General features: G+C 38.5%; 2 pseudogenes across 1 annotated transcript; both read left to right on the plus strand.

Annotated features, from left to right (window-relative positions):
- Positions 1-1,330: 1,330 nt before the first annotated feature.
- On the plus strand, positions 1,331-4,283 carry LOC148698292 (receptor-like protein 3 pseudogene; annotated as a pseudogene). Its single transcript, XR_015960403.1, has 2 exons — positions 1,331-3,542; positions 4,070-4,283. The product of XR_015960403.1 is annotated as a receptor-like protein 3 pseudogene (transcript).
- A 2,308-nt stretch (positions 4,284-6,591) lies between these two features.
- LOC148698293 (receptor-like protein 3 pseudogene) lies at positions 6,592-8,886 on the plus strand (annotated as a pseudogene).
- Positions 8,887-12,461: the final 3,575 nt, after the last annotated feature.

Below are 12,461 nucleotides of genomic sequence, written 5' to 3' on the forward strand. Positions count from 1 at the left end.
GAAAGAAGATCAAACATTTGGTATTCGAAAACACTAGTTTGAATTAGGGGAAATTTTACTGAGAAATGACCCCAATCATTTCAGATATTTTGGGAACCTTCAAGGCCGAAGCCCGACCAAAGGTTGACAGTCGTTGACCTCAGAAGCGAGGGGGCAATGTTTGGGCCCGAAATAATATTGTTGGGCCGAGCAGAGGGTTGTGCTCTGCCCAAAGCTATGTCAAATGCTATGGGCCGAGTGATAGGTTCCGGGCCAGGTAGCAGGTTCGGTCGAGTCCTATCCTAAGAATGAGTGGTCCAGATAAATAAAAAGGGTCGAGGGAGTCCTGGTGCAACCAGGATTCCCGGCCAGCAAGGAATAAAGCCTCAGAAGGGGGGAAAGTTCAAAGTTCTAATGGGAGTAGGTTTGTTCGAAGTAAAGTTGGAACGGGACAAGGACTCCCAGTCCAGATAGGGGTTCGATTCAGTCTCAAGGAATGGGTGCTATAAATACAAGAAATCATGCAACAAAAGAGGACCTTGAATTCAACATACAATTGCCATGCGCAAAGCCTCTCAAACACCTTGAGATTTTTCCTTTTCCTTTTTTGCCGACACATCTTCAGTTTGGATAAACAGCATTGTGGAGGCACCCGGCGAACAACTTCAGTTTGGATAAACAGCACTGTTGCCGTAGAATCAGCCGACCGAGAAGCACCTTCAGTTTGGATAAACAGCACTACGTCGAGGCCGACTGGTTACCTATCCAAGTCTCGGCCGAGAAGGGTTTTCGAATCCTTGTTGGCAGAGGTCACCTTGTTAGCCCTTTCGGCGTAGTAAGGTGTTACGAGTTACGTTATTCGGTGTACTAGACGCCAAGTGATTTTATGATTGGATACTCACAAGTGAGTTTCAGAGTTCGGCATTCTGACGGCCGAACTACATTCATCATCAAGACATACATCACATTTGAGTACTTGTGTCTGTATAGTTTGGTGTCGATTTGACGTGCTTATACTCTTACGAATATAATCACAGTGACCGAATCGAGCGCCGATGATTTGTGAACTTCGCAGAACTAGCAGCCTTGTCTTCAGGCTCTGGAACCCAAAGACCGAGAGTGTTCCTTCCTCGGTCGCAGTCGCAAGATAAAGAAATCAACAACGCACTTAACGCGACATCAACGAATTTTACTCCTCGGTCGAGCTCGGTCGACGAGTTGGCACGCCACGCATTCAACCGAATGACGTAGTTAGCTTATTAGTTACTCAGCTTGCGCGCCACGTAGGTTTTGTAATTTTTAGGATCAATAGTATTATATATAAACAAACCTGTGAGAATCTTAACCTAAGATGGATCATTCAATCTCTCATGGCTTCCTCTCCATCCTCTTCATCCTCATATTCATTTCCATTATATCTATGAATGATGCTTGCGATCCAAGCGAACGCAACGCACTCACGACCTTCTCTCGCACTCTGTCTTCTCCTCCATTGAACTGGACTACTAATTCAGTTGATTGTTGCCAGTGGGAAGGCATCACTTGTAATCAGGACCGTTGGATCACGCGATTGCAATTACCATACAAAAGCCTCAATATGGCTCCCTCATCACTTGGAAATCTCACACATCTCACACTCCTCAATCTCTCCCACAACTCACTTTATGGTTCACTCGAAGCCGGATTCTTCTTGTCCTTGAATCGTCTTGAGATCCTCGATTTGAGCTATAACCTTCTCTCTGGAGGGCTCTCACTCTCTTAGCTTCCAAGTATTGTACAGATTGTTGATTTGTCCAACAATCACTTCCATGGAGAAATTCCATCCTTATTCTTCGGACATGCTTCGAATATGACTAGTTTCAATGTCACGAACAACAGCTTCTCGGGGTCCATCCCGTCCTCTATTTGTCTTCATTTGTCTCCCTCGATTAGACTATTTGATTTCTCCCTCAATGAATTCAGTGGCAATATTTCTCGCGGACTAGGTGCGTGTTCCAAACTACAGGTGTTTCGAGCTGGTTACAACAACCTTTCGGGACTACTTCCAGATGACATCTACAATGCTACCACACTTAAAGAAATTGCGTTGCCTCGCAATTCACTACACGGTGCCATAAGCAAAAGAATTGTCAACCTCACCAACCTTGCATTCCTTGACCTCCAGTCCAACGGATTGAGCGGTTTTCTCCCTGTAAACATTGGTAAGCTATCCAAATTACAACACATGTTCCTTCAATTTAACAGTCTAAAAGGCTCTCTGCCCCCATCTTTGATGACCTGCACAAACCTTATCAAACTAAATCTCGGAATCAACCTTTTTGAAGGAAACGTCTCCACCCTTAATTTCTCCAATCTTGCTAAACTAACAATACTTGATCTTGGCCATAACAACTTCACCGGTTTCTTGCCAACAAGCCTTTACTCATGCAAGTCCCTGAAAGCAATTCGAGTGAGCAAAAACAATCTAGAGGGACAAATACAACCCGAGATTCTTTCACTCGAATCCTTGTCCTTCCTCTCCCTCAGCTACAGCCGATTGACAAACATCATGGGGGCAATGAAGATACTAATGCGCTGCAAAAGTCTCAAGGTACTCATCTTTTCGACAACTTTTTATGGAGAGAAAATTCCAAGTGATGAAGTAATGGCTAATTTCGACGGGTTCCAAAATCTTCAAATGCTAGATTTGAGTAAATGTCAGCTTAACGGTGAAATACCTCAATGGTTATTGAAGCTCAAGAAGCTAGGGGTCTTGATTCTGAATTTTAACAGAATCACTGGGTCGATTCCTAGTTGGTTGGGGGCTCTTCCAAGGCTCTTTGTTTTAGGAATGGGAGCCAATCGAATTTCGGGTGAATTTCCAAAGGAACTCTGTACACTTTCCATGTTGTTATCTGAAGAAACTTCTCCTCAAGCAGACGATGATGTTCTCGAACTGCCTATCTACACCTCAACCAACGAACATTTCTGCAGTACAAGTTGTCTTACTTTCCTCGCGTGATCGACATGAAGAACAACAGCATTAGTGGGAGAATTCCCAATGAGATAGGCCAACTACAGCTGCTACAAAAGCTGGATCTTAACATGAACAACTTTTTGGGTGAAATCCCAGAGCAAATATCCAACCTCAAGAACTTAGAGGAATTAGACCTTTCCATGAACCATTTTTCCGGAAAGATCCCATTGCCATTGGCAAGCCTTAGTTTCTTGAATTCTTTCAATGTCTCGTACAATAGTCTTGAAGGATCAATACCGACCGACACGCAGCTACAAAGCTTCAACGCCTCTGCATTCGAAGGGAATCCAAAACTTTACGGCCCTCCACTTCCGAAGTGCTTGTCAAGTAATGGGAATGATGGAGAGAATAAGAACAGCCAGGATTTGGACAACGACGAGGATCAAAGTCTATGGATTGGGTTATCCGTTGTGCTCGGTTTCGATGTAGGGTTCTTGGGATTCTGCTGCCCTTTGCTTCTCAAGAGGACATGGAGATATGCATATTTCCAATTCCTAGACAATGTTCAGTTTAAGCTCTATCTGGTGCAGAGAAAGGTTAAGCGAAGGTAAGAGTGTTATACACTTCTTTTAATTTATTTATCAAGTTTTTTATTCTTTTTCCTTGTTTTGATGAAGTAAATCGTGTGAGATTCTAACATGTAATCAAGAGTATATTTTCGTCTTTGTCTCTCACCATTCATGTGACGAGTGAGACAGAGACTGAATATTCTCTTATTACATTCAAGTTTTTCTAGTTCGGTGGCATAAGTCTGTCGAGACTCTTACACGTAACTAGGAATATATTTACGTCTATGCATTCAACTACTAGACTCACATAAATATCATAAGTGAGATAGATACGAAACATATCCCTAGTTATACCCAAATTTTTCTTGACAAGATTTTGACATGTAAATGGGGATATAATCTCATCTTTGTATCTCATTATTCAGGCGATGAATGACAAATAGAGACAGAAAATATCCTCATTTACACCTGAATTTTTCTCATTTTATCTTTTTTTTTTTTTTTTTTTTTTATGATGCTTAATTACTTTTTTTCACCCTTGTTCCACTTGATTAATTAAACATAGGATGAAGATTAACAAGCAACCCCAAGACCAAGTCCAAGTCTCAAACCAAAGGGGAGAAGTTGAAAGCAGCAGCCATTCACACGTCGAGGGTGACAGTAAAAATTGCACAGAAGATGCAAGCCTCAGTAACTCTTTCATGGTCCCTCACAGACAGGACTGCTCTACCTCCGTCTTCAATGATCCAATCAAAGAAGAAATACAAAGTATCAGTTGAGCAGCTCTTTTATTTTATCTTTTATTTAAAGTTAGGGATGTCCTTCTTTTGATATGAGTGAATTAGAGCGAGAACATCGAACATAAAATTTCAGATGTACTCTATTAGACCAAAACTAAAGTTGCAGAACAGAAGTTTTAAAATCTTTTTAATGTAACAGTTTTTTTTTTTTTCTTTTTTTGGTCAAACTATCAATCATCATCTAAAAACATGTTTCAATAATTCTTATTTGAAAGTTTGATGACATAATTTGTTAGACGAATTTACACTAAACTAAATGTAGTATAAGTTACACGTTTAACCCAAAAAAAAAAAAGTCCCATAACTGATCAAACTATCGAGGAAGAAAATTGTTAATATTATCTGATTTGACTAATCTCCTTAGTTTAGTCCTAAGTATGTTTAGGCTTTCCTTTATGTCTAGGGGTGTAACTCTCATTTTGCTTAAGTTTGTCTACTCTATTATGTCTTACTCTGTTTATCTAGTGTTTTGTGTTTGTTTGGACTTAAACTCATCTATCACAAATTGTAATATTCCCCTTCATTAATAAAATTTTATTCTAGACAAAAATGAACCAAAAATGTTTAGGTCTCATAACGTATCAAACTACTCGGCAAAATCTCCTTGATTTTCATAAGTTGTGCAATCATGTTGGTTAAGAACAAAATTGAAACTATAAGAAAATTTGAGACTACTCATCAAAAATCCAAAATCTGTGTATATGCAGAATCGTTGAGAAGGGTTTATATTATTTTTCTGAAAGTAAAAAAAAAGTTCTCTTCTTCTAGTTTGCATGGGTTGAAAGCCGAAAGTTGTTGAATGAATCCCAGCAAGAGCAGAAGCCGAAAATTGCAAAGCTCCAACTTTCGCAGGAAAAGTCGGTTTAGGAAATGGGTGGCAATGGCACCTTAATCCTGCAAATTGGCCACTGCTGGAAACATGAAAACAATCTAGAAATCTAGGAAAACACAAAAGAAAACGGTTCACGATTTTTTTTTTTTTTTTCATCAAACAGTAAAGTTTAAATTGCAATTATCTTGTTAACGTACGTAGCATGACACATTCTGGAAGAAACATGTTGCTGCAACAACGTAACAATTTTTTTTGTTAAATTTTTTGGCAAACAAATGTCTTGATTTACAATTTGTTGATGTCTCAAGGTAGTGAAGAAGTTGAGGTTACGTCATGTCTCTCCTCCCATCAATGTATGATTTATTTTCAACGCGTCCATTACATGTGGTGAATTTTCAAGCCTAACACGTGAACAACACAACAGGATGACGTGAAGCGCATGTGACTATTTGACTTAACATGTGGGATAATCGGCTCTGATACTATGAAGAAGTTAAGGTCCCTCCATAAAACCAATTAAAAATATAAGGAATAATCCAACTTACTTATAAGCTCAAGTAAAGTTCCCCTCCCATCAATATAAGATCATTCTCAACACGTATTGCCGTTGTTCCTACTCTCCATTAGTGTAACTGTCAGATATTATAAAGCATCTTACCCAACAAAAAGATAAACGCTCCATTAATTTACCTTGATCATGACTTAAGTAAACCCATTGAGTCCAATCTGATAAGAGAAGAAAAATCAACTTAGGTAAGTGGCATGTGATGTTAGTGCAATTTCAAAGCATTCTCCATATTTATTTATTATAGATTTGAGATTTCAAAGTCTAGACAAAGAAAAAAAATATAGTCGTGAAATAAGTTGACAGATGATAGGTCTACGTCAGGCTATATTCTATAATTAATACACGTAATTGTATTATTTCTTTTTATAAGAGCGAAACTAAAATTTTAAAGACGAAAATTTGAGCAAGTAACCTTCTCTCTTTCATGTAAGAGTACTTACAATTTGTTAAATCATAGAAAATTCACTTAATTAATTAATTAATGAGCTTCTCACTTCTACTTCTTATACTTAACTACACAACTCTCCTGTTTAATTGAATTTCCTTAACTTGATTGCATCAAAAAAATTGTCAAAGTGATTAAAAGTGCTTCTACTTCACACTCAAAGGGCTTTTAAATTTTTTATCAAACAACTATGTTTCAAGACAAAAATGTTTTTAGCTCTTCCAAAAGCACAAGCGAAAAGTCAATGTAGACCTTCTATTGCGTTGCTCCCAACCCATGATTAGACACCCTCCATTGTTAGTGACGTCCCATTTCACTCAAGTCTCTAAATAGCAAAGACTGAGAAATTCAAACACTGAGCACAAGAAAACAAACCATTACCTAATTACCTTCTTCCCTTTGTTAATTTCTACCTCCTATGGTTCAAACAAAGAAGTGTATATATACCCCCCAAACGATGCGAGCAATATAACTCCGGTACAGCCATAGCGAAAAACGCCATGCCGGCACCTAGTCATATAATACCTTATGGAGTCCTTTTCCAGTTTTTTGTGTTCTCTGCTTTCATTTCTACAAACCATGCTTGCAACAAGGCAGATCACAACTCTCTTTTGTCATCTTTCAATATGTCTTCTTCTCGTTTAAATTGGTCTTCCAGTGATTGTTGTCACTGGGAAGGCATCGCTTGTGATGCCGATGGTAGGGTAACACATGTTTTGTTGCCCTCTAAACGGCTCCAAGGAGGTGTTTCTTGTTCTCTTGGAAACCTCACACATCTTTCGCACCTCAATCTCTCCCACAATCTGCTTTCCGGTCCTCTTGAAGCTGGACTATTGTTGTCCTTGAGTCACCTTGAAATCCTTGATTTGAGCTATAACCTTCTCTCCGGAGAAGTACCATTGCTTCTATCATCTAGTTACATTCAAATAGTGGATTTGTCGAACAATCAATTCAATGGAACAATTCCATCTTCATTGCTCCAGCATGCCTGGAGTTTGAGCAGCTTGAATGTCAGTAAAAATCATTTTACTGGCAAATTACCTTCCTCCATTTGTCTTCGTTCCTCTTCGGTCAGAGTCTTGGATTTCTCCCACAACGATTTCAATGGCTCAATTCCCCTCGGACTAGGAAACTGTTTGAAATTGGAAATCTTTCGCGCGGGCTTTAATACTCTCTCCGGGACTCTTCCTAGTGATCTCTTCAAAGCCCAAGCGCTTCACGAAATTTCGTTACCTTCCAATCAGCTTTTCGGTCGCATTAGTGACAACGTTGTCAATCTCACAAGCCTCACAATCCTAGAGATTTACTTCAATCATTTGAGCGGCGCACTTCCTCTCCATATCGGGAAGCTCTCCAAATTAAAAATCATGCTCCTTCATTTCAACAATCTTGAAGGTCCTCTGCCCCCATCTTTGATGAATTGCACAAACCTTATTGAACTCAATCTTGAATCCAACCATTTAGATGGAAATATCTCGGAGCTAGATTTTTCCAAACTTGATCAACTTATCAAGCTTGATCTTGGGAGCAATTACTTCTCCGGTGTCATGCCAAAAAGCCTTTACTCATGCAAGTTTCTGAAAGCAGTTCGCCTGAGCGGTAATAATCTAGAGGGACAGATACAGCCCGAGATTGTTTCAATGAAATACCTATCCTTCCTCTCGCTTGGTAGGAACAGACTCACCAATATCACCGGCGCTATGCATATATTGATGCGTTTCAAAAGTCTCAGGGTGGTCACACTTCCAAATAATTTTATAGGTGAAGAACTGCCAGATGGTGATGCTTTGATTGGTTCTGGGTTTCAAAATCTCCGCCTTTTTGGCTTATCTGACTGCCAACTTAAAGGTCATATTCCGGTGTGGATGTCAAAGCTCAAGAAACTCGAAGCCCTTGATTTGTCTTCCAACAGACTCACAGGCTCAATACCTCCTTGGTTGGGAAGTCTTCACAGTCTTTTCTTCATAAGCTTGAACAACAACTCACTTTCTGGGGGACTTCCAAAGGAGCTTTTCTCACTACAAGCTCTTGTATCCGAGAAGCCTGCTGCTCAAAGAGATGGTGATGTCGAACTACCTATCTACACGCAGCGAACGAATGAATCTGTCACAGATCTGCAGTACAACTATCTGTCCAACTTGCCGCGAGCAATTTACATCCGAAATAACAGTCTAAGTGGCAATATTCCCATTGAGATAGGCCGGTTGCAGAACCTTCACGAGCTGGATCTCAGCGTCAACAACATCGTTGGCAGCATTCCGGACCAGGTATCTAACCTCACAAACTTGGAGAGATTAGACCTCTCAAGAAACCATCTGTCGGGCGGAATCCCAGCTTCACTATCAAGTCTTCATTTCTTGGCTTCACTTAGTGTTGCATACAATAACCTCCAAGGACAAGTACCGTTAGGCACTCAGATCCAAGGCTTCGATGCCACTGCCTTTGAGGGCAACCCGGGACTTTGCGGTTCCCCGCTTCCAAACAAATGCCAGCAGAACACAAATGATAATGCAACGAAGAACATGGAAGTTGTGCATGGCAATGGGAATGAAATTCCATGGTTTTATATTTCAGTGGCTCTTGGTTTCATTGTAGGATTTTGGGGAGTTTGTGGCTCTTTAGCTTTGATCACGTCGTGGCGATATGCGTATTTCCAGTTCCTCTCCGATGTTAAAGATCGCTTCATATGTTGATCAGTGTAATTTTTCAGTGAGAAATAAAGGATTTATTAACCACATTGCTGCTGCATACAAACAATCTAACAACTGAGTAAAAAAGAAAGGGAATTAACATTGTAGGGTTAAACATGCATCCAACTTTCCTAACTAAATTCATACGCAAATGTCTTCGAATTTTGTCAGGATAGAATACCGAAATAGTCACTTGGAAATTCACTTGCAGGCTGCCGTTTAATTTGTCGAGAATTTAAGCATTCTTGGTGATCAAGTTTTCCGTAATCTACCTTATAATTATTTATAATTCTCCGTTGAATAAATAGTTGCCTTTTCTTACAAATATTAATAAGAAAGGGGTGTGCTATCCACACATCTTATTTTACTTCTCACACGCATCTTGATAATTTCTGTCTGATTATCTTCTTCAATTCATCTAATCCGACGGCCGAAAATTAAAAAATTGTGTGAGAAGTAAAATAGGGTGTGTGGATATCACACCCCATAAGAATTTTGGATTAAAAAGAAAACGAGAGGGCATACATAAAAAATTAAATTCGCATTAGAAATCATTTTCAAACACTTTGAAAAATAGCCAGATGTTGAAAGTGATATCTGAAGTTGCTACTTGATATACAAGTAGTTGACCATTTTATATTAGTAGTAGGGCACTTTACTTGCTCTTGCACAAAAACTTCAAGTCTCGCTCTTCTCCTTTCCTAAGACAAGAATCGAAAAAATTAAACTATCTCGAAATTTATTTTCCCTCACCTTTATGTAGCGTTAAAGAAAGTCATTTTTTTCTATCTCTTTTTGTAATTTTTAAAAATCAAATCTCGTAAAGAGCTTGTAGCTCAAATGATTAAGAATATTTACCGTTGCACTCAAAGTTTTACATGTGAGTCTCCGTTGCTCGCATCCAAAAAGGAAAAAGGAAAATTGTAATCTAAATGCATTTAGGCACTTTAAAAGTCATTGTTAGAAGTCAAACCAACCCGTTTTACAAAGAAAATTTAATCAAAATGCAAAATATTTAATTCCCTGCAAGTGACTCTTTGAAGTCTATTGTTTGTTGTTTACTACTAAAGTCAAATCAAACCAATCAAAACCTCTTCAAATCCATTAGACTTAACATATAAAGATTCTTGACGCGACCTTGAAGATATTGGGAAATTGCTGACAAAACCATAATATTATATAATATTGGTCCAGAAGAATATTTACTGTTGCACTCAAAGTATTAAGTTTGATTCTCCCTATTGCTTGCACCCAAAAAGGAAAAAAAAAAATTGTAATCTAAATATGCATGTGGGCACTTGAAAAGTCATTGCAAGAAGTCAAACCAACACATTTTACAAAGAAAAATTTAATCAACATGCAAAATTATTTAATTCCCTGTAGGTGACTTTGTGATGTCTTTTGTTTGTTGTTAACTACCGAAGTCAAATCAAACGAAACAAAACCTCTTCAAGTCCATAGATTAACACAAAAAAAATCTTTACGCGACCTTGAAAATATTGGGAAATTGCAGACAAACATTATATATTGATCCATTGAAAAGCTTACAAGTTGCAACTTGTCATTGCTTCCAGAAGATGTATATACTGCACAAAACGGTGCTTACTTTAGTCTAGAGAATCATTCCCCGCGGGGGGAGGGGAAGGGGGAGGTGAAGAACAGTACTGGGCAATTTTACCTTAATTTCTTTTTATTTATGAGTTTGCCACCAGGCTGATTGGGTCCGGATTTCACTTTATTTACAAAATTGCCATAGCCTCTTCATTGTTCGTTTGGTGATGGGAGACGGGCATTTATCATTAATAGCCAAAATTTAACACTTAATTTCATAAATGTCAATTTTTATAAAAACTTTCAAATATAGCAAGAAATTCACGTGAATAGATCTAAATACTCTCAAAATCCAAAACCTAACACTTGAATAGATCTCCTTGGCAGTTTTGTTCAAAGTGCGAGGCCGTTAGCAAAATTGGTAATATCAAACTTGTGCAAGTTTGTTGGAGTGGAAATTCATGCAGACCTTATTGATCAATTTCTGAAAGATCAAGTGAATGATCGAACATACCAATATGGCGGATATATGCAGATTCGTTGTCGATTTCCTCCCAGACTATTCTCTAACCTTGTAACTCCATCCACTTTCACCTTAACCCAACCCTCTCTAGGAGTCTTCTACCGATGCTGCAACAGTTGCCGCAACGATGGCGAGCGAGAGACAGTTGCCATACATTTCTGTAACCATGAAATAGCCCGCTGAACAACATCAAGTGGGTGACTGATCTTGCCTTTCCACACACTAGAATTTCTCTCCGGCCAAACAGCCCAAAGAATCATGCAAACTAAATTAAATTCTTTGGTTTATGTTTATTTGGTTTTAATTTTGAGGGTTTAATTCATTGAATTTAGTTTTGTTTATTTGGTTTTAATTTTAAAGGTATTTAAGTTTATTTAAGTGAATTTTCTGATATTTTTGAAAGATTTTATAAAATATGACATTTATGAAATTTGGTATTAAATTTTGACAAAAACTCTCCACAAACTAATACACAATCCATAGATCCAAAAAAATCATCCACTTAAACCGATTAATCAAGAATCAACCACCCACATAAAAACACCCCCTTTAATTTATAACCAGCATGCTTAATCCAATAAAAATTGCAGAAACATATTCTAAAAGAGCATAAAAATTCAAAAATATTATACCTGCAGAAGAAACCACCAACAAAATCCTGTCAGCTGATAGATTCTCAGAAACCCATTTGCAGACAGCAATCACATCCTTAATTTCTGCAAACCCAGTGAGAGAGGCCCTCCTTGTTGACCTCCCAACCCCTCTCATGTCAAAGGTCAAAGCTTTATAGCCTCCGTCTGCCAACCCAGCTGCTATTCCTCTCAACAGGCCTTGGCAGCCGCCAAGGACGGAGTATGGGTGCACCAGAACCACCACAGGGCTGCCCTTCTTGATCTCTTCTTCTTCTCTGGGTTTGAAGAGCTTTGCGCTGAGCTAACTCCATCGCCGGTCTCAACTGTGCAGCGCTCCACCGTACAGTTTGACATCAGGGGAAGAGAGAGAGAGAGAGAGAGAGAGAGAGAGAGGAAGTTGTCGGGGTAGCTGGTGAGTTTGTTTTTTGGGTGGATGAGAAAGTGACAAAACTGGTATGGCTTTTGCCCCTGCACTAAGAAAGATTTTCCAATATGATCATCACACGAGATGGTACACAATGTGTCTCTATATAAATAGTGAGTTATATATGTTAAAAGTTTAATAACTTAAAAATTAAAATTTTCCACCACTTACATAAAAACACGTAATATATCATCTGTATTCCCGTCACAACTAAAAATTTCTCCTACACTTGGCCTTGGGATAGTTTTCTAAAACCTTGTTTTTTTTAACATAATAATTGTGGTAATGTTAGAGAGATTAAATTTATAGATAAAATTTGTAAATTAAATGATATGTCACTAATAGAAATGAGCACGTTTATCAACATTTAAGTAATAAATTCAATCATCAACTTACATGTCATTTAATTTACATAATTTTATCTCCTTAGCATTACCCATGATTCCTCGCCGTAAAACTCATAAATTTTCGGACCATACTTATAAGTATGAA

This window comes from Pyrus communis, chromosome 3 (genome assembly GCF_041283825.1).
Source record: "Pyrus communis isolate YQ-2024b chromosome 3, ASM4128382v1, whole genome shotgun sequence".
Lineage (NCBI taxonomy): Eukaryota > Viridiplantae > Streptophyta > Magnoliopsida > Rosales > Rosaceae > Pyrus > Pyrus communis.